This window comes from Ambystoma mexicanum, chromosome 2q (genome assembly GCF_040938575.1).
Source record: "Ambystoma mexicanum isolate Mex_15411 chromosome 2q, UKY_AmexF1_1, whole genome shotgun sequence".
In the NCBI taxonomy this organism is placed as follows: Eukaryota; Metazoa; Chordata; class Amphibia; order Caudata; family Ambystomatidae; genus Ambystoma; species Ambystoma mexicanum.
Genome location: NC_090924.1, coordinates 638,230,731 through 638,257,625, shown reverse-complemented (window position 1 = coordinate 638,257,625; position 26,895 = coordinate 638,230,731). Strand labels below are relative to the sequence as shown.

The window sequence follows — 26,895 nt, the reverse complement described above, 5'->3', positions numbered from 1 at the left end:
TGCAATTCTGTGCTGCTTTTACTGTCCGTGCCCTTCTCCCGCGCCACTCTCATTCAAACGCAGGCTCCCGAGTTTCTCTCACATTCCCCATGCAACTCACCAGGCAGCGTCACGTTGAGAGGCAGTTCCTCCTGGAAGTGCGGGTTTGAGGTCAGGGTCTTCACCACCTGCCCCTCAGGCACCCTTGGGGTCGGCACTGGCCGCAAGGGAACAAGCACTCTCCTGTACCTGGCCTGCAGAATGCAGGCAGTGCTTCTCCGGCTCCCTGGAGGCACAGCTCCCTCACCATGTTGCAGCTCAAACACAACAGGCTAGCGTCTCTATCCGCCGTCCTCCAGCCTGCAGCTCCTGCTTTGCTCCACTCCTGGGCTCCACAGGTGTGAACTGCATCCCCAGCTCGCTCATTCTTGTCTGCATCACTACGCCTTTTATAATGAACCAAAACTATCAAGTGGAGTCAGGTGTGAGTAGTCACTATGGAGTGCCTGACCCTGCCGATTAGGAGGAAATATAATTTACATCAATCAGTGCACACTAGGTTTATTTAGCAAATATTAAATACAAGTCAGAAACAAAACAATTCATGTATGGGTGCAGGGGAGGAATACTAGCCCTGACACAAAGCCATAACACAAAACCAAACAAAAAGGTGTCCACAATATGGACAGTCCCGTCCCCTGCACACCTTAATTCTGAAAAGTCAGCCAAACGGTCAATTTATGCTTGCATGAAATTCAAAATTGAATACAAAATTCAAGACATTTCATAACTCAGATTCCATTATAGTCTTCCAATATTCTTTATTTGATGTTCTTTAACATATTCAAATATCAGCCCATAATGCTCTACGCGTTTCGGGAAATTGTTCCCCTTCTTCACTGATAAAGAAGGGGAACAATTCTTCAAATGTAATATTGCTTTAAAAGCTTGAATACTACCTTTCGCCTAATATCTAATCACTGAAGACCAGGTCATACTGTACCCATCCAATGACGGTTGTCTCCCTGAGACCCGCCCCCAGTGGCCATCTTCAGATTAGAAGCATGTGAGGTGCCAGTATGAACCCAGAGGAGCCACTGCAGGGATGGAGGGAGGTTTTGCATGTGAATCCATGTCAAGCCCATGCTGGAGAACAACAGTTACAGTTAAGTAACTTGTTCACATGCTCATGAAAACGATTAATATGATTATACAGCAGTAACATATACACAACCACGGGAGGTGGCAAGGCTCAACAGAAGTGCAACACTTAGCCCTGAAAACGACTCACTTCAAGCAAACAGGTTGAATAGCAGTGCTTGGCTAATTGTGGACTCCTCCCTAGAATCCCTGTTGACACAGTAGAATTGTGTGAAGGTGTGCATTGACCTCCACGTAGCAGACCTGCAAATATCCAGCAAGGGAACCCCAGAGAGAAATGCCACCGTAGCAGCGATGGCTCTGGTGGAGTAGGCTCTGGGCCGGCCTGGAAGGGGTCTGTCAGCCAGATGAGGATGCAGCCGGAGAGCCACCTGGATAGAGAGACCTTGGACAGGGCCTTCCCCTGATTAACAGGACCAAAGTTCACGAAGCGCTGAGAAGTCTTCTGGAAATCCTTCGAACTGGCCACATAGAACTTTAAGGCACGAGCAATGCTCAGCGTATGCAGTGACCGTTCAGCAGCAGAAAACAGATTTGGGGAAAAAGACTGGAAGTACCAAAGATTTGTTGAGGTGGATCTCAGAAGGGACTTTCGCCATTAAGGAGGGTTGAGTGCTGAGCACCACCATAGTAGGTTGAAACAATAAGTAAGGGGCTTTGCAGGAAAGAGCCTGAATTTCCCTGATACGCCTGGCCGAAGTGATCGCTACTAGGAACGCAGCCTTACATGAAAGAAACTTGAGAGGAGCACGAAGTAAAGGCTCACATGGAGGTCCCATAAGCTTGGAGAGTACAATGTTGAGCTCCCACACCAGGGCCAAAGCTTTCATTGGAGGGAAAGACCTAAAAAGACCTTTCATAAACTCTCTGACCAGTCTGTGGTACTATAATGATGGCTTTGTAGGTCAACGTGTGTACCCTGAACTAGCCGTCAGATGCACCTTGCCGTGGGCCAAACCAGACTTGGCCAATTAGAGCAGGTACGGCAAGAGCCGAGGAGCAGAGACACGCAGCAGGGTAATGCCCTGCATCCTGCACCATACTGTGAAACATTTGAATTTCTGACCATACCATGATAGAGTAGAGGGCGCTCTGGCCTTGGCAAGAACAGCTTACATTCCATCGGAAGGTCATAGTGTCCAAAATCTAAGGATGCAGGAGCCAGGCCAAGAAGTTAATCGACGCCGGATTCGGATTCAGGATGGTTCAGTTTTCTCTGGAGAGTATGTCGGGAAGAGGAGGCAGCCTGATGGCCAGCACCACCAACAGGCGTAGCAGGTCTGGGTACCATATCTGGCGGGGCCACGTTGGGCCAATGAGTATCATCTTGCAGAGGCATTGCTTCAATTTGTTGATGACCCGTACCACGAGGGGGAATCTGAGGAAAGGCATACAGGAACGGACCCTCCCATTTGAGTGAGAAGTCGTCCCCCTCAGTCCCCTGTTGAGGGAACCTGCTGACGAACTGCTTGCATTTGGAGTTCGCTGCTGTGGCAAACAGATTGATCTCCGGACAACCCCATTAGAGGAACAGACTGGTTACCTGGTCCTGCTAGAACTCCCATTCGTGATCAGACCGAAGCTCCTTGCTGAGGGAATCCGCTATGGTGTTCTTTATGCCTTATAGGTGAAAAGACACAAGGAACATGTTCTGAAGGATTGCCTAGTGCCAAAGGGCTTGCGCCTACAACGACAGCCGGGAATCAGGTCCCACCCTGCTTCCTGATGTAGAACATTGTGGTGGTGTTGTCCGTGAAAATCCTCACCACCCGACCCTGCAGTAGCAGCAAGAATGACATGAGGGCCCAGAACACGGCCTGAAGCTACAGCACATTGATATGTAAATCCTTCGCCTCCGAAAGCCAAAGGCCTCTGGCGTGGGACTGCTCAGTATGGTCCCCCCCATCCATCCAGTGAGGCATCTGTGGTTACTGTTGCCTGAAACTGAGGGGTTCGTAATGGAGAACCCTGCGTAAGGTGAAGGCGCACCCCCCACCATTGGATGGCTTGCCTGAATTCCACAGACGGCCTCCAACTGGGGTGCGGAAGTGAGGGCCCTAGCCCTAGGCCAAGTCACATCGGCTTGGTTGTTTGTGGCTTTCCCTGCAGGCACCAACGGCGGTGCAAGCCCCCACCGAAAACCTGGGACCGCCGTGGAGAGGGAGGGCTGACTGGGGGACCAAAAGGAAGAAGAGCGGCGTTGCTGCGGGGTTCCTAGGGACCTTGCTGTATCTGTGTCTGTCTTGATGGCTTGCAGTTTTTCATCCACCGCCTTTCCGAAGAGGTTATCGCTGTTGAAAGGCATATCCACAACCTTGATGCCCGAGCGCTACGCCATTCCCCATTTGGCGGAAGCCAGAATCTGCAACATCCATAGACCGTGATCGCATAATCGGAGGCCATTCCGCTTCTTGAAATGGTGCCAGAGATTCCGTCCTCTGGTCGTCTGGGAAGAATTCCAGGAGTGGGCATAGTTTAAGCCACAACTCCCTATCATACCGGGCCAGGTTGACTAGAGCATTGGCAGCCTTGATGGTCAACGCTGCAGTGAATATGATTCGCTTTCCTGATGCATCTAGCTTCTTCCCAATCTTGGTCCGGCAGCTTCTTCCCACTCTTGGTCCGGGAGGATGGATTTGTAGACCGTTAGCTCATTGCAGCAGAAACCACTGAGTCTGGGGATGGCTGCGGAGACATTTGGGGGAAGAGTCTGGCACCATGTATTTTTTCGCCAGCCAGTCCAAATTTCAGGACTTCGTTATGGCCAGGCTTTCTTTGCATACCTAGTCCAGCAAAGGGACAGATAACATTCTTCCTGGTTCAGGCACGTCTCTGGTACAGGATTCCTTCCTTCCTCTTCTCCTCTGGTACCAGATTAAATAGGGCAGATGCCCTCGCCATCATGAAATGAAATGACCAGATTTCATTCAGAGGTTTACCTCTGGGGTATAATCACTGACACCTGCTGGCTCCCCATCAGCTGCGACAAAGACATCAAATTCACCCATGTCTGTTGTGCCAGCGTCTGTGTTCGTTTCACCTTGGGTAGCCGAGCAATGCCTGTGTGGAGGCCTGTACTTAGGGTCGCTCCCGGAAGGGCCTGCTATGGGTGGTTACCGTTGCTGTATCTCTGAGACCAGAGAGCTGAGCACTGTGAGGATGTCCTGGGACACATCTCTTGGAACTTGCGTAGGGGCCCCTGGGCCCGCCGGAGGAGTGCTGGTGTGCCTCAACAGGCTCAGATTCCTTGCCGAATCCACACCTGTAGGGCTGTAACTACCCGACTCCAAGCACTCATGACATATGTCCTCAGAACTAGTATAAATGGCCAAAGGACCAACTGCGCTCTTTGCGTACTGGTCTCCTGCTCTAGCCACTTCTCATTCACGGCTATAGACACGACCAGCGCCTTTACTAACTGGGAAGTTGCAGTCAATGAAGCAGTAGTCGTGGGACTTGGTGGTAGCAAAACTCTTGCTGCAGGTTTTGCCACTGGCTTTTCCTTACTCGTTGACAAGGCAGCTGTCGTGGACGAGGTGGTGGTCTACATAGCAGTCGCCGATAAGGTGCCCATTGAAGAAGCAGCCGACGACGCCTTTGACGAAGAGGAGACCATTTCAGCTGATGACAAAGTAACCGTCAACAATGGTCTGGTCAATGTAGTTGTGGCAAAAGACGGTCCTGTAGTCGTTGACGAAGCTGTAGGAGTGGGTCTCGAAGAGGGTTCCTTTCAGGAGTGCTTCTTCCGTTTCTCCCATCACAAACCACTATGCTTCGAGGACATTGTGCCAGCCACAAGCAAGCTCATCGTAGACTGGTAAGGCAATGGAGAGCGCGTGTGCCCTGTACTAGGACCCACATCAGCGACATCTCTAGCTGGACCAACTACCTGGCGCTTGGCTTTACTGGAGCCCTCCAGGGGTACCTCCTCAGCTCATCTGGATCTCTTACCAGGTGGAGAGTGTTCTGGAGTGCAGCCCAATCTGGGCTTCGGCTGAGCATGCTCTGAGGCCACGCCAGGGCCCCCGTCCTCCTTCAACCATGCCACCAACTGTCTGTAGTGGTCCCTCTTCGTTTTGGCCGAAAAACTTCAGCAGATGCTGGAGAAGGCTGCCTTGTGCCTAGTAGCTAGCCTGCTATGCTGTGCTGAAGAGAGAAGCCCGAGAGAGGCCAGCTGAACCCAAAAGGGAAAAGCAGCCATGCTAGCCTGTGGAAGGGGCTATGCAACCTAAAGTTTCCCAGTCAAAAAGTGACTGTGGGCAGCCCGACTACTCCTGGAGGGTGAGAAGGGGCGAGCCCAGTGTTGAGTCACGCAAGAGATGTATCGTCTTTTTTCTGAGTGAAGAATCCCCATAAGAGTGTAAGAAGAGTCAAGAGACCCCAAAAGAGGGGGAGAGAGTCTGAAGACACCCTAGAACAGGGATGAAAGAGAAAAATAACAAATACCCGGAGTGGTGTGAAAGAATGTGTGAACCCCTGGAGGTGAACAGAAACACTTTGTGGTGGGGTTAGCAACTGAAAATGGCACCCTGAGGCGTCAGGATCAACAGACTGAAATATTGTATTAGGGACTACATTTGGAACATTTAACCATTACAGTGGCACCTGAAGAACCTTCAATCCAGGGGACAAAACCTGGTACAGAAGCAGTCAAGCATCTTTTTAGTTGTGGAGCCCTTTAGATGTATATGTATTCGTTTTTCTATAAATGTGGTCGGCTAGTACAGGATTTGGGAAAGGGACTTTTTATTTTGATTCATCCTGACAAAAATATCCATTCATTGGACATTTGAGTTTTAGAATAGGGAACTTGGCACTTTGAGTTGAGTTTAATTGTTTTTGTTCGTCATTTCCTTTGAAGCTGGCCAGGAGGTCAGACTAATTGTAAAAGATGATAAAAATCCATGAACATGATGTACCAGAACCCGAATCCTACTTCTGGCTTGCCACACAACTCTACAATTAAAGCACCATTCGCTTAAATTCATTAACCTCATGTTTTTGTTCTCCCCATGACACACTCATTACCATTAATTCCAGTAATGGTTTTGTTTGCCATCCAACACGTCACCTTTAATTGTTGTTGCAACATTAGTAAAAACCTTGACCAAATGCTGCAGCCACGTTCTCGTGTCCATTGTCTGTGTTTTATTAATACCTGAACACCGAATAAAGACGTTCTTCAACCAATCCAAGTAATCGTCTGGATATTCATCTTCCGTTTACAGTTATTCATTTTTTGCCTAATCCATTTTCTTCAGCCACACCACAGGTATACTGGTCATCAGATTTTCCCTGGCCTGCACCAATTCACCACCCACGCCTAGATTATCAGCAGACTAACCACTTTGTTGCACCAGGTGCTGGCACACGTCTGCTGACATCACAGCAAACATTGATTCCGTTTTGACCAGGAAGTGCAAGTACTTTTTTCAAAAATACATTAATACTTTTTTTTCAAAATCATACAACACGTTGCAATGTCAAGGATTGGATCATCGTCCATCAGTACGAATACACGCATTCATGTTAGCATTATAAACGGTAACATCATAGGAATCAACATCACATCGTAGGACCCTACCTCCTTAGTCTCCCACCCCCCCCCCTCCTATACTTTCCTACAGAGTTATTCCTGGTCCATCCCTGCCTCGGAACCCACCTCTCCAGTGTCCCATTGTGTCCCCCCCCCAATGTATGGTGGACGTAGGCCTGACCGTACATGTAGCTTATCGCAGATCTCATGCCGCAACGTGTATCGTGTCCCCTCTTCCTCCACTAGGAGTCTAGCGAGACCACATCCATTTATGCTCTCCCCATCTGTGCATATCCCTGCACCACTCGCCCTTGCAGCGCTCAGATACCTGAGGGTTCGTAGCGCTATATAAGTGCCAAATTATTATTATTATTATTATTACTAGGTCCCACGCCCCCCTTCCATTGCAACCGATGTGATAAATCCGTGCGGATCCTCCCCCATCCCCCCCAAAAACCTGGTCTGTGACCCTCCTCATGTGGCCAGGCAAAGGCGGAAGCTTTGATGGTCCCGACCCTGGGGGTGGTGTATTGAGGGAGGATCACATGGGGGGGGGGAACAACCCCCTATTTAACTTTCCCTGTAATTCCACACCTTTGATAGCTATTTGCCAAACTGCATTAGTGGAAAAACCTAACTTTATTGAAGGGGATTACAAGTCCCAGAAGTACTGGAACGAGGAAGAGGCATGCATATGCAGTAGCCAGGGAATTAAGGCTAGAGGCCTTTGCAGAAGTGCAGCAATTGAGCTTAACAGCCCACTGTGAACATTGTTACTGAAGCTGGGAGGCATAAAAGGCACCCTCAGGAAAGGAGGAGTAGAAGGAGCTGGAAGGCAGGGTGTAGTAGTAGAAGTAGAGAAGAACCACGAGGCTGGCAAATAACAAAGAAGTGGGAGCACAAGAAGGAAAGAAGGATGCTGGAACGTGGAGACAGCAGAATTCACCGGCAAGTTCTGAGAGTCCCGTTCTCCCAAAATATGAAGTTCAGAGGCTGCGCAGCAGAAGACGTGCAGGAGGTTACGTTTTTCCCATGTGAGCTTTACTGCAGAGCTGTGAACGTGCAGGAGACAGAGTCCAGAAGCAAGAGGCAAGCTGAGGGACTCAAGAGGGAGGGGCACGGGGGAAGGAACTCTCAAATTGGAGTGGCCGGACCGGAGGCGCCCATGCAGGAGAAGGGGGTGGGCATCGGCCATCCACCGCCACTCTTCCCCTCACAGCTGCCCCGCTGAAAGTCCTGGAAGCTGCAATCAGCCCCCGTCCTTTATTTCAGTTTTTCTGGCTCTGCCTCCCTTATTCAGAGCATGTGGTTTCTGCTCCTCTACTCCACTGCTGTTCCGTCCTTTTAACAGGATGCAGGCCCCCGGCAGGCCGCACCAAAACGCTGGTCCTCCCTGTTCCGAAGCCTCCAATCCCAGTGCCTGGGACTAGACACTGCAGCGTCTTTTGATCCCACAGTCCCCATGCACAGCATCACAGGCTTGGCACTGTAGGCTCACACTGAGAGCAACACAGGGCAAACAGACCACGGAAGGCTCCAATCCTCACAGGAGCGCCAAAGTTTGTGTACCAAACCCTCTTGGGCTCATCATGTATTCCTTCATCTCTCAGGGGTCAAAGATTTAACAGGATATCAGCATTCAGCTTCTGAGGTGCGACAGAGCTCAAGGGGAGCTGGTCAGGCTCTCTAGCGCCACCCAAAGGTGTGCAAGTCTTTAAGAAATTTGGGAAGAACCATTAAAGTGTGTCAGAGGTTTTTTGTAAGTTACCTTACAGGTAAGGAATCTTTATCAAATGACCTGCTCCATCTACGTTGACTCCTGCCAGCTGCCTTAAAATTGCTCGACAGCGAGAGGCAAAAGAGGGACTAATAGTTATAGCAGAAGCAGTCAGGTTGTCACAAGGGGTTGCGACGAATCGTCAGATGTCACCCCTTTTTTTGATGGTGGAAGCCCCCTCCATGGCTAATATTCACAGAGAAAATAGATATACTCACACTATATACCAATCATCCACCTCCTGTATTTCTGGGCACAGCACAATATTCCCTACTGGGATGAGGAAGATACACAAAGTAATACAGAAAGCCGCGCAGAACAAACAAGAGCGGTTTAGACTTGAAACAAGTACTAAGACGAAGAGGAGGCGGTGAGGCAGGAAAAGCACTCCTGGGAACAGTCTAGAGCAGTCTAGTTGTTGGTAGTTGCTCATTGATACAAGGGGAGAAGAAATAGAGGAAGGAAACCAGGAAGTGTCCTCTATTCCTCCTTGGAGGTGCAAGGAGGCTGTGCTGCAGGAGATGGGGCTGTGAACCAGAGACTCCGCAAAAGAAAGGGGGAACCTCTGCACCCTGCCGAAGAACCAAGGACTGGAGGAAGCCCAGGAAATCCCCCTGCAAAGGACTGGACAAAGAGTCTAACCTTCTCTGGAGAAACGAGAGACTGCCCTGAAGAAGCATAAGGGTAGACCAGTGAGCCGAGAAGGGAGAGAGCTGCTGCCGAGATGGTCTAGTGGAGAAGGACCACTCACGGAAACTAGTGAGTAGTGGTCACTGCTCAAAGGATCAAAAGAAAAAAAGGAAAAACCCCACGGCAGACCACAGGCGTCCGTGAAGATCCAAGATCATTACAGACCAAGAAACAATGTACGTGGATGGGCGGGGGGGAGATGCAGGGGCACCTAGAAAGGAGTGGAAGTAGTAATGGAAGCAGTGGAAAGACCAGGGTAAGGAAGACACTACCCTGGTGCTGTGGTTGGCTCAGGAAGACTGGGGAGAACTGCATTAAGAGACATTTGTATAAATTACATTTGAGAAAAGCCTTGGCAAGTTTATCAGTGCTAGTCTTGGGCGCCACACCTATAAAGAAACTAGCATCCTCACTATTATTCACAGCCGCAGTACATGACAGACTCGAAGCGACCGTGCAGAAACTAACCAGGGGAAGGGAATCCTCCCACCTGGTATAAAGGACATTGAGACTTTGGTAACTATCGGGAGGAGGGAGAATCATGAACTTTGGGTTTGGATCTTCTTTTGAGCACACAATTTTTGGAACTTTATTTTCTACAAAAGTTGAAGAGAAACCCCTTTCTCACATTATTCTTAGTTTTGAGTATAAGGCACGGAAATAGGTTTTGGACATAGGATGGTGGACACTGATTTGACATCCTGACAAACACTTATAGTGTTGGTTAAGGTAGGGCACCGCTCTTCGCTTTAGGGCAAGGTAGGAGTTTCCCCAACTCACTTTTACTTTAAATAAAAGTCTGTAGCAACCAAAAGGCCATTCTTGTGTCTGCCTCATTCTTCCGACCCCTCACAGGGTATACGTTGGAGTGGGCAGCTGCTAATTGCTGGCACATAGATGCTGCTTGAAACTCTGCTTCTTAGGGCAAGGATGGAGGTTTCACTGCTGGAATGTAAACACTTGTTCTGCAGGTTGGTTTGAAATGGTGGCATTGCTAAAGAAATCACCAATATCTTCTGTTATCTCATCCCCTTACTGATTTTCTTCTTTGGTTCATTAAGGGAAATTGGAAGTGATGGGTAACAGCAGCATAGATGACGCTACAAACCTTCGGTTTATTACCTCTTTTTTCAGTTTTTAATTTTATTCTTTTAGACCCCTAACTCGCGCCTTGCGTCTCCCAGAGACGTTTGGAAGCTTCCTCATACCAATCAAGAAATACCCCCCATTGCTCTGAAGCGGCTTGTGTGCTAATTTCACATGGAAACCTTTTCATCCTGTGTTCGGGATTTCATTTTCTAGATTCTTGCAAGCGTCTTGGCGACGGTGAATAAACATAAAACAAGCTGGTGTCCCCTTAATTGGAGAACAAGATTCCCTAAACTTACTTTAGGGAAAACCCTGCTTATAAGCACGTCCCATCAGAGTATAAAAGTCGGTTATCAGTCCTTCAAGGTTAACTCTTTTAAATAGCTGTCCTATATAGGAAAGATACTATTCAGCAGACAATGCTTGACCGATTTGTAAATTGTCTTCCCCAGTTAAATTGGTTTCCACAAACTCATAACTAAGGAGCCTTTCTAATAACATTAAGATTTCATCCCCAGTTCATTTATTATTCAGTTTATGAAGTTTACTTATATGAGCACATTCATACAATAAAAAAAATGTATTCAGTGTCATAGTTTCATTTCTTTCCACCCCCCAGAGTGCGTCTATCGCTGCTACATTTGAAACGAAAATGGCTTTAAGCACAAGATAAGACACCAACCTTATGGGCAGCCCTCCAACCAAACCCCACGGGTGTTTAATAGGTCTCTTCCTCTCCAGATTTCGATACTGTGTGTGTGTTTTCTCCTAAAAAGGCACTATTGTGGGTTTGCGCTTCTGGATCCAGAAGCGCAGCCCCACAATAGTGCCTTTTTAGGAGAAAACGTGTCTATTATTGCTGCAGTCGCAATAAGCACTTAGGGTGCAGATTCTGGGCAAAGATATACATTTTAAACATATTTGGGCACATATAAGATATCGCCACAAAAGTAATAAAAGCCAAAGAGGACTGCGACCTGGTAATAAGCTCGGCATTATGATCAGAGTCAAGACACCAAAACTGCCAATGCAAAACAAAACGTAACGCTCGGTTTCTAGTAGCAGCTGGCGACATAGTTTATTTTCTTTCATCTGCCCAGAAGCAGGCAGAGAACTCCCTCCCCCCCCCCCCTCAGAACCCCCCTCCCCCAACAGAAAGGTACACAACCCCTTGGAAAAATGTAGGAGTCGGTCAGAGGGTTTTAGACAAAGGCAACGTCTGGATTCGTTTAGAAATGACCACTTCCACTGGAACGCCCTTTAAACCTGGAGTCCCACTTCTCACATGCACACCTCCACCTTTCCTTGTCACGTGACATTTTCTTCGCTTGAGGTGGGTTAGAGAGCTGACATGGCTATATGCAAGCACTCGCTGCTCTTGGTTACGAAAGCCACGTACCATCCTTTCCATGTTGAAAGGGTGGCAATGTCTCACTCTGGCACCTCAAGTTTCTTATCTTTATAGGAGGCGGAGCCCTGTTCTGAGGGTCAGCTATTTCCTAAACCAGTTTTGCCTCATTGTTAATTAAGGCGCAGACTTGTTCTAGACAGGTTCACACTTTGCACAACACACACCCTGCACCACTTCTGTATTCCAACCATTCATAGGCTTAGCGGGGCTCTGCCACTTCATAACATTACTAATCATAGCTGAAGGTGTTTCCCTGCCAGGATGCGAGACTCCATCAAAAGAAGAAAATATTATTTCTTCTTCAAAGCGATTACATGCATATTTCTTCAATCACAGAAACTATTACAAAAATCACATTTAAAGCAATGTAATGCAATTGTCCTTTGTATGGTGTCATTCACCATTGGTGTGGTCCCAACGTGCTGTAGGTTGAACGCCATTCAGGGGCTGAAAGTCCAGGTATGGGAAGTTCGAAGAGTTCAAGAATGAGTGTATGTCACCCATGTCGAGCATGCATGTCGACGGGTGCAGAGAGTAAATCTGGAGAGTATGCGAGAAGACATTATGTCTGCAGCCAGACCACATTTTTATTGTATTGTGGGGGATGGCAGCATTCTAAAAGGCAGGGGTGTTGTGCAATGTAGAGTAGTGCATGTAGTGGAAGGGTGCGGACAGGTAGTCTGGAGAGTACGTGAGAGCAGGAGAAACATTATGCGTGTAGCAATGATTGCAGTCAGTTGATTTCTGGAGATCCCCCAATATTAGGGCAAGAATAATAGCGCTATTTGTATAGGAATTAATCACGTTATGATGCATTGAGGCAGGATTGCTGGCATGCAATCTGTGTTGTGACATGGTTGTAGGCACAAGAACTGTGTGCAGGCACAATTATGGACACATCACCTGTCTTGAGGTATGTTGCTGGTAGATCTGTGCTGTGAGTATATTTACGAGTGCAGGGTCTGTGTTGTGCCATGGTTACGGGCAAAATACCTATTTATTTGGTGTTAAATTTCTCGTTTACATTTGTGAACATTGCGACAAAAGGTTAGTGGCAACTCATGCCACTGCACTACTAGTATCATATTAGAAGGCGCGTAGTTAAAATGGCATGAAACATCACAAAACCCATTTTTTGGCGCCTAAACAGCTTATCGTGTCAACAGGCTGAAAAACATTTTAATGCATAAAGGCATGAGAGTCTTCTGGTTTGTTCCCCTTTTGGGTTTCAAATTACAGTCTAAAAAATTATTTCTCTTCAAACCCCTGCCCCCAAATCCTTCATCTTTAAAGTATGCGTACAATGCAGAGTCTGTTGGATGCACCTATTAAAAGCTTGCTGGCCTCCATACCAGGTTAAACACAGAGAAAATGGGTTCATACTTTTATCCAGGATTTGTTCTAGGAAGCACTCTAGTCCAAGATTCCATGGGAGAAGGGATTCTGTTCTTCCATTTTTAAGCAAATCATAATATTTGAGGGGTTTGCTAAACATGCCCCAAAACTCCAATTGCAAGGATGTCAACTACAACACACGGACAATTCCTAATGAGTGCAAAATGTGTATGTGGTTATTGTTTTAATGGCCAATTCTAATCTTGCATTACACAGAAGAGATTATTTCTTGCCGTTTTAAAACTCACCATAATGGTGATGATACAATATAACAAAGAGAACGGAATTTAAGAAAAACGTGTACAGTGTTTATATTTTGACAGTTACACTTAATATTTCTTAGAAACAAAAATCGTACAAAAAGGCTAATAAGGTCAGAAAAATCTTACCACATGCCAGGATACAAAAAAGGGACAAGAAAAACACCAACTTGTTAAACAGATGCGATAAAAATACTGAATTGATGACTACATCCACATACAAGAAAAACGTTTTCAAAATAAAATAAATACACAAACAATGAAATGCCTCAAAATAACCATATTGCAAATGCAAAAATGAAGACCTAGGTCCACGGTTTTTCGTACATGTTCCAATTTATTTAAGGAGGACAGTTTTCAGTATATTGTTTTACAATGTTCAATTGAACATTTGGCATGTAAGCAAACAATTTAATAAAATGGAGATTGCAATGCATGGTTCACTAAGTAATATTTATATTCTGTGTGTATAGATTCTTCAATTGTTGACCTAAAAGTGAAATGCCAATGACTAATTTGTTTAAATGAATGGCTAGAGATGAAACTAGATGGCATTACTCAAAAGCGAGAAATGACTTTACATTTCGTAAAACAGCATAAGATAAAAGCAGCATTCTCGGAAACATCAGTAGTTAATTGTATTAGCACATACAGTCCTGTACAGTTAACATTGAGAGTCCATTCTGGGAAGACAAAAAGCCGGTTAAAGTAAAATAGGGCATTGAGCACAACTGCCATGTTATGAATGCTAAAGGGCAGTTCTGTGTCTAAAGGAATATCCCACTTGTTGAAATACAACAAAGCCTGGTGCTGGAAGGAAAAAAGTACAACCCACTAGAAGAACTTATGCTGAAAAGTATTTGAACATTTTAATTCAGGTTTGTACTTTCTTATTTCAGCTCGACTTCTTGCTTGCTGGTTCTACTTGTCACATTTTCACCTGGGACACCCCTCCACCCCCACCCAGATACGGTAAAGCTGGAGGTTTTGGGAAGATAGAAATCTAGCTAAATCAAAATGTGGTAGTAGGCATCAACTGCCTTATTATGATGAATACTTAATACTTTGTCTTAAGGAAGCCTTCACTTGATAAAATACAGCAAAGCTTCGAGCTAGAGAGCAACACTAGGGAACACCACCACACAGGTCCCGAGAAGCCACTGGAAGAACGTATGTAGAACAGTCCTTGAACATTTGGGTTGGCAACATTTCCCCAGTTTGCCGTTGAAACGTCTCTTCTTGTTCTCTGGTGCTCTTCCGCTTCAAATTTTCGCCTAAGCCAGTGCAAAACTGCTGGAACCTGATTGGAACAAAATAGAACACATTAATCATCCATAGTTTCTGAAGCAAGTAAGTGATATTGAAAGGAAGATATTTTTATTGGGCTAGTCATATTTTACTTAACAATTCTTTTGGGCAACCCTAGGCACCTTCATTGGGGTGTAGTCTTCACATTTCATTACTACTTGCTAACTTATTTTTGTTTAAAAAACAAAAAGAATGAGTTAGTCCTAGAAATGTAAGGACTGCTTAACAGAGGAGCACCATGCTGTAGGTGGTTCTCAAACAGTCCCAGAAACAAATGGAGATCGCCCACTTAGGACAGGAAGTTGCAGGAGTGTGGGTGCGATTTCTCGCCGTCGCCAAAACCAGTACAAAAGGGACCCTATGAAAACTCAAACAGAAAAGAGTTGAGTAAACATTGCTTTATTAACACACAAGCATTCGCGAATGGGCCACAAGTTCAACCGTCTCGCAAAGCAAGTCGTCAAAGTGCCGCCCTTTGCCCTGCACATCGTGGTCCTTTTATACCCATCTGTTTTACATTGTCATACATTGCTGCACATAGATTATGTCCACCACAAGGCGGTTCCTCCCAGTCATGACTTTGCATCAACGGTCAACAGTTCAACATCTGCTATTGTGGTTTCCTGTTATCTGTTATTCGCTCTCTCTCGTGCCCTTCTGTGTCCTTATCTCTGTGCACGAGGCTGTGCTTACTCATTCCTTCCCCACCCGTAATCTGCAGATAGTTTTAGCAGGCTCAACATGCTTCGACATACAGTGACCAAACACAATTCTTCTGTTAAAACAAGTTCTTGCCAGGTCAGCAGGTCTTAAACGCCGCTGTATAAAGAGAATGCCTCTTCTTTTAACAAAGGGTACATTCTTTTAACACATATGGTGATTAGTACAAACTCCAAGTGTGAGCACAACATTACATATGTATGCGTACCTTCAATCCACCCTTTGCTCACACTTGAGCATCAATCTAAACAGTCCTAGCATAAGCAGATGGCAGGAAAGCAACATCATCACATACTGTATGTACCATAATCTTCTCCAGGCCTCCCATGTCAAAAAATTCCTGTTGTACATGGCTTTTATCCATTGGATTTAGGCGCGTTATGCTGGAAGAACACATGGAAACACAGCACGACACACATACCGGGAAACATTGGATGCAGAGACAAATTCCTACAACTATTGCCGCTAGAACCAGTATAGGCGTAAGAAGTTGCCATCCAATTTCTTTCAGGAGCTTCATCCACCAGCTATCTCCTGACCCTTCCTCCTGGTGGATGCTATCCGCCACTTTATGCAGTTTGTTTACTCCATCCAGGATTCCTGTACTCCCTTCTGGTATGTAAACACAGCATTGGGATCCCACCAAAAAACAGACTCCGCCCCTTTCTGCAGTGAGTATGTCTAAGACATACCTATTTTGGAGAGCCACTAGCCGAATTGCTTTCATTTCATAAGTGATGTTTTCCATTAGGTCTGCAGATTCTTCGATTACGAACTCAAGGGCCCTGTTTAGCTTTTGGATTTCTTGACTGTTCATAAAGATGCCCGCTGGAGGAACCAGGACCCCCATCAGATCTATAAACGTTTCCCATCCTGTAGGTTGATACGTAGGAATTTTTGGGTTTACTGCTCGTTTATTTCTGCTGTGTATTTCTTTATGCAGAGTAGACGGGGCATATACCATCACAGCCGGCATTATTCTGGCTATGTAACATACCCCAACAAAATCTTTGGCTAACCACAAATAAGCCCTCTTGTTACAGACGTAGGCATGTCCTTCAATCTGTAACAATCCCTTCGTGTAGTTATTTAGATTCACCATTTGACTGCACCCCGAGATCATTCTTTGATTACCTCTTGCGCTCCTCTTAAAACATATATTCTTTGGCCTAAACTCTTGTGTGATGGTGATAGGGGGAGGAGGTTCTCTTACTATCTGTACCATAGCAGGTGCAAGCCCGATTCCCTCAGTTTTGATTTTATAGCGTATCTTTTCCTTTAGAAGGGTTTTGTTCTCTCCTCTAACATAACAAGCGGTATTTGGTATCATGTATTGCTGTGCTGACACTATTCTCATGTAAATTAATGTACACCCGGCATCCTCAGTAACTGGCGATGCGTACACTGGGATGCCTTCACTGCTATGTCGGGGCATGTGGGTGCAGATCCAGCAATCAGTTTTATTCACTACCCCATATGTTGTGTTTATTATCTTCACGTATTCATTTTTAGCATAGTCTTCCGGGTCGTGTTGGTCATAGGCATCTCGATTCCTGCTCTTGACCCAATCTGTTCTCCCTGTTTCATTTGACTCGGGCAACAGGTTCTTTAATTCATATCTAGATGGATGTTCCAGATACCAGAATATTATGGCAAATGCTATTAGTACTACTATCGTGCATACAGAAAACAAAATTTTGCCTCTTGTGGTACAAACTGGTATTTTCCTCTTACCTTCTGTGTTTGAGGAGCATACACTTATCCGTTCAGGGACTAAACCAGCATACACGGGTGTAGACATAGTTCAGTATATGGCTCAGTATACAGCGTATATCAGTTGCAACCTAGCGATATAGCAATATCCCCTATTTAAAGCACCAGTGTCCTTATTACTCTAATAGTGGTAGGTCTCACTGAAAACCTTCATCCGATCTGTCCCACGTCTCGTAGTGCCTGTCCCAGGAGGGGAACGCCGAAGGCCCTTCAGGCTACAAGCCCGTCGTCTTCAGTAAGGCACAATTCTGCTAAAACCAACAAGAGAGTCCAAATGTTCATCTCCCTAATGATCAAAGTTCAAAACAGTGTCCTTACACGTTGCTTGGCACATACACGTCACGGGATCGGAGACGATGGGCACACCTACTAATGGCGTCTGGCAGTACTGTTGCAACCTGGGGTTGGTTGGTTCCCTTTTCTGGATTCACGTGGTACCAGTGCGATTTGCCATCAACTTTTACCGCAGTTTGTGTTGCGAGGAGCACCTGAAACGGGCCTCTCCATCTGGGTTGCAGTCCGCTGGTGCGATCGAAGGCTTTTATAACAACCCAGTCACCGGGCTGCACGTCGTGACCTTCTCCTATCAGAGGAGATGGAGCTACTGCGTTCACCTGTGCATTAATAGAAATCAGTCTATTAGTTAACCCAATACAGTACTGTTGTAATGCAGGCCATGCTTGCTCAGACAATCTCTTAGGTGATATGGGGGTCCCAATACTTGGTGGGCGCCCCATAACAATTTCGAAAGGAGATAAACCATGTGTACGCTTAGGCATAGTACGCATACTCAATAATGCAATAGACAATGCATCCGGCCATTTCAGTCAAGGGCATCCAGTGTTTCAATCTGCATTGTGCTGTGGAGGTGGCACTATTGTCCCGCAGGGGATATGCTTCCACCCATCCTGAGAACCCACATGTCATCACCAAACAGTAGGAATGTTTATTTACAGGCTCCAGCTGTATAAAGTCCATATACACCACCTCAAAAGGGCAGGTGGGTAACTTACTGTGGCCTGCCGGGGCTGGTACACCTTTCCCCACATTATATAAAACACATATTTCACATTGTTTTGCCCATTGGCGACAATACATTCCCAATCTTTTGTTGTACCACACAGTACTTAAAACTTCTTCCATAGTTCTTGCGTTAACGTGGGTTGGACCATGAGCCACGCTCACTATCACAGGTAAGTATGCGTCAGGTAGTACCCAAGTATTCGTATTGGTATGTGCCCATAGCCCATCTACCGTCTCCTCGTATTGATCATCCTTGTGCCAAGATAGTCTTTCTTCAATGGTTGCATCTGCTTGGATTTCCTTTACGCGCTCCTTCGTCCCTTCCATAGTCACATCCCTCCCCACTATGAGCTGTCGGGCTTCCCACCGAGTGTCCCTTGTGGCAGCTAGTTTAGCCATCTGGTCAGCCAAAGAATTTCCCTGCGTGACATAATCCAGTGTTTTTTTATGCGCTGAGCACTTCACTACGGCCACCATTTTGGGCAGCGTAAGGGCTTGCAATAATTCAGCAATCAATCGGGCATGTTTAATAGTATCACCTTGGGAGGTTAAAAACCCACGCTCTCCCCAGAGTTTACCAAAACTGGAAACCACCCCATGAGCGTAGGCTGAATCAGTATAAATTGTCACTTTCATACCGCTGCTTAACACTAATGCTCTCGTTAGCGCAATTAATTCTGCTGCCTGGGCCGATTTTTCACACACTTTCCCACTCTCAATCAACCGTTCCCCTGTAGTTACTGCATACCCTGCTGTTGTCTCCCCATTTGGCAGTTTGAAACAGGAACCATCACAGAATAATATACCCTCATTATCAACCAGCGGGGTGTCTTGCAGGTCTGCTCTACCCTTAGTGTGTTCTTCCATTTGAATCACACAATCATGCCTAATGTCATCAGGTGAGGTGGGCAAAGGAAGCAGTGTCGCTGGATTCAAAGTGTTACACCGTTCAATTTTTACATTACTGGCAAACAGGATCATCTCATACTGTGTGAGTCTAGCTGTAGTCAAATGCTGTGTATGCACTCTATTCAGAAGAACATCTACCGTATGTGGAACCTTTACTGTTACTTCACTCCCTAGGATGATACCTGCACTTTGTTTTAGGGCTGTCGCTGCTGCAGCTACTGCTCTCATGCATGGGGGTAGGCCTCGAGCTACTGAGTCCAGAGTGCTAGAAAAATATGCACATGGTCTCTGTTTACCCCCTTGTTCCTGTGTCAAGACTGACACAGCGCAACCTTCCTGTTCATCAACAAAAAGGCAAAATCTCTTAGTATAATCAGGTGTGCCTGTTTCCAGCTCCCGTGTCTACCAGACATCTCAAGTTTCGGTGGGGGCCGATCCTAATAGAGGCATAAGGCCCCCTTTGGTCTATAGGAACCTGCACCACTCCCGCTATCTCATTCCGGCATCCTCAGGACATATCGCTTGTGTTATCCTGAAAATCAACGTTATAGTATACCCCTTCTCCACATTCTTCACCCTGGCATACACCTTGTACTTGTGTCGTTTGTTGTGGCTGATACAGTAGATTGGGGGGAGGCGGGGCCGGCCAGGGAACATCCCCTCTTGCTTGCCCGTCAAAGGCATTGGGTTGAGGGGGTTTAAACATTCTATTGTCTTGGTTGCCGTACCCACCAGTCCTATTTCCTGGGGCAAATGTTGTCTGTGAAGGGGGCCGTACGCCCCTTCCTCTCCCACCACTCTGGGGACACTGGGATTTCCAGTGTCCGGGTCTCTTGCAGAAGGCACATACATCTTGGGGTAGCCCATCCCTCCTCCCATATAGCGCACCTTCTTGCACTGTACCTCTTCCTGTCCCTTGGCCCCCTATCATGTTGCTACTATAGCCCTGTGACGGGCCGTTATAATTGTAGTTATACCTGCCTTGGGGCCCTTGATGCAACTGTTGCATCAACACTTTGGTTTTTAAATCCTTCTCTTGTCGTGCCTTTTGTTGTCCCTTCACTCTTTCCCCTCTTTCGTAATACCTAGCCATTTCGAGGAGATCCCGGGGGTTCCTAGTCATCCATGTACTTTCTGCCCTCCTAATGTTCTCCTGAATTGGCCCGTGGAGCCCCTCTACAAAGTTTGTGGCAAAGTACCGTTGGCCCGTTTCAGACCCTATCTCTAGCCCACTGTGCGCTTTGAATGCTGCTTCATAACGCAGAAAGTACTGTGCTACCTCCTCACTTGCACCCTGTATCACAGCGGACAGTTTCTCCACATTCACATCAAATGGGGGTAACACCTTTTCTAGAGCCCTCAGGACTGCCATGCCATGCCCCCTTAGGGGTTCAGGATATTCCTCATGCAGTTTTCTATTTTTGCTCGCATCCATTACATCTTTCCATTTTATTGTTTCATTGTCTTTGGCACGAAAGGGGGTCCATATTTCTTCTGGGACAATGGCTAACAATATGTTATCTACATCCTCTACGGTAAATAACCCTGGTCTGAATAACTTTCCTACTTCTTTGTAGAATCCTGCCGGGTCTATACGGGGGTCGGGGATGGACTTAGTGATATGCATTAATTCAATTCGGGATAAAGGGACATACACATAGGTGCGCATCATGTTACCAGTGGCTGCCTCTATGGTGGGTTGGCACTCTCTCATTGGCATTAATAGTAACTTTTCCGTATTTGTTTGTTCACTCACAGGGGCCTGCGCTGGTGGCGAAACAGAGGATTGATGACTAAGAGCTTTCTCTTTTATTTTTTTATAATCTTTTAATAGTTTCTCCACCTTAGCCATCCTCCATTCTTCCGCCCCTGAATCATCCACTCTTATATTAGGTAGCAGTTTCTTATCCAATTCCGTCCTAATCCTATTCCACTGGGACACATACCTAGGCTCCTTTTCCTCTTCTATATCATCCACCCTAATAAGAAGATATTTAATTACGTTTACTTGTATAGGCCAGCCAAGGCCCTCCATCAGACTCACCAGGGTGGACATGGACTGTGAGTGTATGGATGCTATCATACGATTAGCTACGTTTTGGCCCGCCTGGTCTGCATCTTTGAGTTTAGCCTCTCTTTCCCTCACCTCTCTTTCCCATGCCCTCTTTTCCTTCTCCCATTCAACACCGCCCCTTATGACTTCCGCTATTATGTCGGACATACATCCCCATAACTGAACACTGGACGCAGTCACTGGTAGTAACGCGACAGCGTCCTGATATGCTGAGGGCAGATCCGCAGTACTCTGTCCTCTCAATTTACAGTTACCCTCATAAAAGGTATATAGTTTAGTGGCCACTGTCCTAAATTCCAAAGGTGTCAAACGCCCCAATTGGTCCCGTAGGCTGTCATTGAGGGGTGTGCCATACAGCCCGGTCATAAGGATTTGCAAGTCTCCATCTCTATCCTTTTCTACAGTAGTCGTTCTCCTATGGTCTATCAACCTATCTGGGTCTCCATACTTCATTGGGAATTCCACCCTTTCACCCTCACTGTCTGCCGGTGGAGCTGTAGCTCCTGGAAACAATAATTCAGTCGTTGTTTGTTCTGCTTCTAGCCCTATCACATCTTCATATCGAGGCACCGGCACGGCAGGATACATACCCCCACTGTTCTTAATCATCATATGTCTATCCAACTGATCTAGCCTCTCACCCTTCTCTTTTATCTCTAGATCATGTAATTTTTGATTTACCGTTCTCTTCTGCTCCTTTGCTTTTTGTTTATTCTGAGCATTGCGCCTGCGCATTGCTTCTACCCTCCATAGTCGTATAGCCTCAAACTGTGCGGGTCTAACCCGTCTTTTTACTAATTCTATTTCTACTTTGGATATGCGGTCCACATCAAAGGACCCGGTGTCTGGCCATTTATGCTCAATCAAATCTTTTGTGTATTCGGACCATTCTTTTAAGAACAATGTTGAATTCAATCCATGTTTAATCAACATATCAAATGCAGGGGTTCCTTCAAGAGGGGCATAGTGTCTCTTGCCTATACCACTCTTGCTGGAAGCCGCTTGACCCATTTTGTTGGTATACCACAATTGCCTAAAACACTCACCTTTCCCAAATATGCACCTATTGGCTAACAATAATAATACATCCTCCTGGCGTATCTAACATATCATATCATCATTTCAACATTACTTCTTCATAGACGGACTTACCACCGTCCTCTTCACAAACCCTGAATCATTATTCCCTTATTCCATCATGCATCCGTCCATACCACTTATCTTAAGGGTCCCGCCAGAGTGTTCCGGACCCGAAGGGCGACAGCCTGCTGTTCCACCGCCAACGGAGCCGGAAAAACAAGGATGACGCGTTGGTTGCAATCAAAGGTGCGGATTCAGTTGTTGGGGCCCCGTGATCAATTCCTTCTCCGGTTCCGCCGCGGCGTTCCTCACCCAGTGACGGACTGTCGCTCCTTCGCGTCCCACTTCTGACACCAAAATTGTGGGTGCGATTTCTCGCCGTCGCCAAAACCAGTACAAAAGGGACCCTATGAAAACTCAAACAGAAAAGAGTTGAGTAAACATTGCTTTATTAACACACAAGCATTCGCGAATGGGCCACAAGTTCAACCGTCTCGCAAAGCAAGTCGTCAAAGTGCCGCCCTTTGCCCTGCACATCGTGGTCCTTTTATACCCATCTGTTTTACATTGTCATACATTGCTGCACATAGATTATGTCCACCACAAGGCGGTTCCTCCCAGTCATGACTTTGCATCAACGGTCAACAGTTCAACATCTGCTATTGTGGTTTCCTGTTATCTGTTATTCGCTCTCTCTCGTGCCCTTCTGTGTCCTTATCTCTGTGCACGAGGCTGTGCTTACTCATTCCTTCCCCACCCGTAATCTGCAGATAGTTTTAGCAGGCTCAACATGCTTCGACATACAGTGACCAAACACAATTCTTCTGTTAAAACAAGTTCTTGCCAGGTCAGCAGGTCTTAAACGCCGCTGTATAAAGAGAATGCCTCTTCTTTTAACAAAGGGTACATTCTTTTAACACATATGGTGATTAGTACAAACTCCAAGTGTGAGCACAACATTACATATGTATGCGTACCTTCAGGAGGGAGCAGCCACATGGACACGAAGCCTTACTGCACACCCTCTTTGAAGAGCTTTCTATGACCAAGTGTTTTCTACTTTCGAGATTTAAGAATATAATCTATGTATATACATAAATATATTTTAGAATATAAATTAAACTGTTCCGGGTCTGACCTGATGCAAGGGAAATAGCCAAGAGATTGACGATTTGTAGAGGCTTCTTCACACCAAAAATATAATTTCTGAATCCATCAAAAAAGAAAACTTAGATGAATTTGTATGCAAAATCGTATTACTCCTACGTCCCGTCCCCTTTCCTCTATACTTGTGGGACATCTCTCCGTCCTGTGGGACAGGACCAGAGCACTTTGTAAAAAGCATCCACATTTTTCCAAAAATGTGTCCCTCCTCTCTTTCCTGCACGGGGCCCGGCACGCAGCGGTAACGCCGCCCACCTTGGCTCCGCCCCGCGCATCACCCATCAGTCCTTTTCTCCGCACGATCGGGGCCGGACGCACTTGCATCCTCGGAAGATTTTCTTCCCTGTTTTCCTCTCTGGCTCTCGCTAGCGTTCGTTTACTAGTCTGTCTATGTCTCTTAAATTAGATTTTCCAGACTGTACATCGTGTCACCGTCGGTTCGCGAGGGCGGATCCCCATCCTCTTTGTTTAGAATGTTTGGGTCCGGATCACCGTTGGGACTCCTGTTTTTACTGTGACTCCCTTTCGGTCCGGGCACTTCAACGTCGGTTGGAGCGGTGGGAGGAGGTGTTCCGACAAACTCCTTCTCATTTTCAGGCGTTCATCGACGAGAAGAAGAAACGCCCGGTAAGTTCTCTACTTTTCAGAGCACCCCGACCGGGGGATACCTTCCCAGGTTCCTCTCGGGCCGGCAGGGGCGTTGATCGCTCCGTTACCGGGGTTCGCCCTGAGGTGCCTGTCGGGCCTAATAATTCTACCAGAGTTTTCTCCGAGGGTCTCTGTAAGGGGCCTGTGTACACCGGAGTACGCTCCGAGGCCCCTCCTGTGGGGGCTGTTTGTAGGCCCAGTTCTACTGAGTCGTGGGGTACCGGAGCTTGCTCTGAGGCCTCTCTTTCGGCTTCCCTCAAAAACAAAACTGGGGTGCGGCCCGAGGCCTTGGCTGGGCTTGTGGTTACTGAACGGATGTTCGAGGCCCGTGCCGATAAGGCTATTACCGGGCCTAGGTCGGAGGTCCCTCGTACAGAGGCTAAGGCTACCAACAGTTCTGAGGGGCCGGGCAAGGCCCTGTCGGTGAAAGCGGTTGCTCACCGTTCCCGCTCTTGTGGTGACACCAGATCTGTTGAGGGGGCAAAGAAGCAAGGTTCTTCTTTTACCCGCAGTGCCGAGGCCCTGTCTTCGAAGGCTCAGTTGGCAGTTGGTATATCGCAGAAACATTCCAGGCCTCATAGTACCGGCTCTGCCGAGGTTCCTTACGTTAAGGCTAAAATTAAGACCCCTGACCCATCGACGGGGACCCCTGCCTCACTTCCTCACGTGCCGCAGTTCCCCTCAGATGAGGACAAAATGGCGGCCGTTCCCGCCACGACCACGGTGGCCATTTTAGGTACTACCCCTACAACTACGCCATCGGCACCTGGTGTAGGGTTCGGTCCTTTGGGTGAACCTAAGGTCCCTTGTGCGCATCCTTACCGGCCGGTTTATCATTGGAACGCCCGGATGCCTCTTCCGCACAATGTTTCGTTGCCCGCGGGGGGGGGGCTCCTTTGATTTATGTGGATATGTCGGTGGAGGGGCCGGTGTGGCACCCTTCTCTGTTACGTCCCTGGATTTGTCCACCTCATGAGAGGCCTCCTCAGGTTCCGAAACAATCTCCTGAGGACGCCTTTTTCGGTAAATTTCAAGCGCTTATGCGCGCAGACCCCATGAGGGAATATTTCAAAGGGCTTTCCAAGGAGATATGTCCACCAGCACCTCCGGCTCCACCTGTTCCTCCGGTGGTTTCCGCCGGCGCCTCCCTTGCCTGTGGTGCCTCCCCCTCCACTTCCGCCTTTGCCACCATTGTCCCCAGTGGACAAGGCAGTGCCTGACACGGCTCAGCAGGATCCTGACCTGTCAGATGACCCTCAAGGCGATCAGGACAACGAGGACCTTCCCCGCTCTATCAGAGCCTTTCATGACCAGGTACTGGACATGATGAGTTTCTTAGATGATCCAGTGGGAGGGCGTGCTTTCTGGGGCGTTCACCTTGTCTCCCTTGGAGCATACCGGCCTGTTCCTGCAGAAGGACATTCTGGCCGAGGTCCGAAGAGTTTGGGGAAAAGCCACACTCTGACTTTTTGTCAATAAAAAGATTGACGCGAGATACAGGCTGCATTCTTCGGAAGAGGTGGCCTTGTCGTCTTGTCCGCCTCCCTCCTCCACAGTGGTGGCTGCGGCTACGATGCAATCCAGACCTGCAGCATCCTCTTCCGCAACGGCTACTCAGGTCTTGGGAAAGGAGGACAAGCTCCTGGACTCGCTAGGGAGGAAAATCTTTGCCAATTCGGTCTTGCAGCTCAGGCAGGCCAATGCAGAATTGATTTTGGCAGGAGTTAACATGCGGACGTGGAAAGGTCTTTCGGAGTTTGAGGAGCACATTCCAGTCGAGAAGTTGGAAGACTTCAGAAGTGGCCTTTCCGATGCCAGGGTCTTGGCCCAGGATCTCCTGGAGGCTGCGGCTCATCACGTAGACACCTCAGCTCGGGGCCTGATGCTTGGGGTTGATATCTCGCGGCAAGCGTGGCTGCATGCCACTAAGTTTTCGAAGGAGGTGCAAGTCAAGGTACTGGACCTTCCATTCGATGGTAAGGAGCTTTTTCACTCTTCTACTGATGTAGCGCTCACCAAAACCAAGGATAGCACTCAGACGGCTAAATCATTGTCTGTTCTGGTTAAAGCTCCTTTCAAATCCCAGAGACTGTTGTCGCAAAGTCGACCTTCCTCTGGTTTTAGGGGCTTCCTCGACCGCAAATTTCGCAGAGTGGGGAAGAACCGCCGTAGACAACAGCGTACGCGGTTTTTCTCCCGCTCCTCAGCCTCATCAGGTTCAGGTGGCACCGCCACCGATAAGCCTGCCAAATGAGGGTTTTTCTGCGCTCGCACGAGACCCCGGTGGGAGGACGCATTTCGTCTCATTGGGAGGCATGGCAGACCATCACAGAAGACAGATGGGTCTCGTCAGTCGCTCGAGCGGGCTTCCGCTTACCTTTACCCCCTACCCTACCCCTCAACCCTCCTTTTCAGCTGTCGGGCTCACCCTCCCTCAAGGCTGAGGTTCAGAAACTTCTGGTCCTCAGAGCTGTGGAACCCGTTCCCCTTGGGGAGCGAGGAGAGGGCTTCTATTCCCGGCTGTTTACGGTGCCCAAACCCAACCAGGTTGGCCTGCGCACCATCCTAGACCTTTCCCAGTTCAATCTTTTCCTACCCCAAGAGCAATTCAAGATGATCACGCCCGGCCAGATTCGCTCCTCTTTGCAGATGGGCGATTGGCTCAGCGTGGTGGATCTTCAGGATGCGTACATGCATATTCTGATTTGGAATCCACACAGGAGATACCTCCGCTTCTCTTTGGGAGGGGAGCACTTCCAGTTTCGGGTGCTTCCTTTTGGCCTCAGCTCGGCGCCGCGTGTCTTCACGAAGATGATGTCGGTGATTGCGGCCTATCTTCGTCTCCAGGGTATCCATGTGTATCCTTATTTGGACGACTGGCTCTTACGCAGCCCTTGT

General features: G+C 47.5%; 1 protein-coding gene across 3 annotated transcripts in view; it reads right to left on the bottom strand.

Annotated features, from left to right (window-relative positions):
• The window catches only part of DEXI (Dexi homolog), a 272,427-nt gene that overhangs the window by 9,168 nt on the left and 236,364 nt on the right, over positions 1-26,895 (bottom strand). The window contains exon 3 of one of the 3 annotated variants that reach the window (XR_011303286.1): positions 13,207-14,598. The exons of 1 other annotated variant lie outside the window; for it this stretch is intronic. The gene's annotated coding sequence lies outside the window, so the exon portion shown is untranslated. Of the gene's footprint in view, positions 1-13,206; positions 14,599-26,895 lie in introns of those variants that run through there. One more of the 3 variants, XR_011303287.1, reaches the window with a different exon arrangement.